We start from the raw sequence: 1,457 nt of genomic DNA, 5'->3' as shown, positions 1-1,457 counted from the left end.
TCTATTACCAGACAGCTACCTCCTCCTCTATTACCAGACACGACACCTCCTACTCTATTACCAGACACGACACCTCCTCCTCTATTACCAGACACGCCACCTCCTCTATTACCAGACACGCCATCTCCTCTATTACCAGGCACGCCACCTCCTCCTCTATTACCAGACAGCTACCTCCTCCTCTATTACCAGACACGCCACCTCCTCCTCTATTACCAGACACGTCACCTCCTCCTCTATTACCAGACAGCTACCTCCTCCTCTATTACCAGACACGCCACCTCCTCCTCTATTACCAGACAGCTACCTCCTCCTCTATTACCAGACAGCTACCTCCTCCTCTATTACCAGACAGCTACCTCCTCCTCTATTACCAGACACGCCACCTCCTCCTCTATTACCAGACACGCCACCTCCTCCTCTATTACCAGACACGACACCTCCTCCTCTATTACCAGACACGCCACCTCCTCCTCTATTACCAGGCACGACACCTCCTCCTCTATTACCAGACACGCCACCTCCTCCTCTATTACAAGAAACGCCACCTCCTCCTCTATTACCAGACAGCCACCACCTCCTCTATTACCAGACACGCCACCTCCTCCTCTATTACCAGACACGCCACCTCCTCCTCTATTACCAGACAGCCACCTCCTCCTCTATTACCAGACAGGTACCTCCTCCTCTATTACCAGACACGCCACCTCCTCCTCTATTACCAGACACGCCACCTCCTCTATTACCAGACACGCCACCTCCTCCTCTATGACCAGACACGCCATCTCCTCTATTACCAGGCACGACAGCTACTCCTCTATTACCAGACACGCCACCTCCTCCTCTATTACCAGACACGCCACCTCCTCCTCTATTACCAGACACGCCACCTCCTCCTCTATTACCAGACACGCCTCCTTCTCTATTACCAGACACGCCACCTCCTCCTCTATTACCAGACAGCTACCTCCTCCTCTATTACCAGACAGGCCACCTCCTCCTCTATTACCAGAAACGCCACCTCCTCCTCTATTACCAGACACGCCACCTCCTCCTCTATTACCAGACACAACACCTCCTCCTCTATTACCAGACACGACACCTCCTCCTCTATTACCAGACACGCCACCTCCTCCTCTATTACCAGACACACCACCACCTCCTCTATTACCAGACACGCCACCTCCTCCTCTATTACCAGACAGCAACCTCCTCCTCTATTACCAGACACGCCACCTCCTCCTCTATTACCAGACAGCTACCTCCTCCTATATTACCAGACACGACACCTCCTACTCTATTACCAGACACGACACCTCCTCCTCTATTACCAGACACGCCACCTCCTCTATTACCAGACACGCCATCTCCTCTATTACCAGGCACGCCACCTCCTCCTCTATTACCAGACAGCTACCTCCTCCTCTATTACCAGACACGCCACCTCCTCCTCTATT

This window comes from Oncorhynchus mykiss, chromosome 5, assembly GCF_013265735.2.
Source record: "Oncorhynchus mykiss isolate Arlee chromosome 5, USDA_OmykA_1.1, whole genome shotgun sequence".
In the NCBI taxonomy this organism is placed as follows: Eukaryota; Metazoa; Chordata; class Actinopteri; order Salmoniformes; family Salmonidae; genus Oncorhynchus; species Oncorhynchus mykiss.
This window is presented reverse-complemented; position numbering follows the sequence as displayed.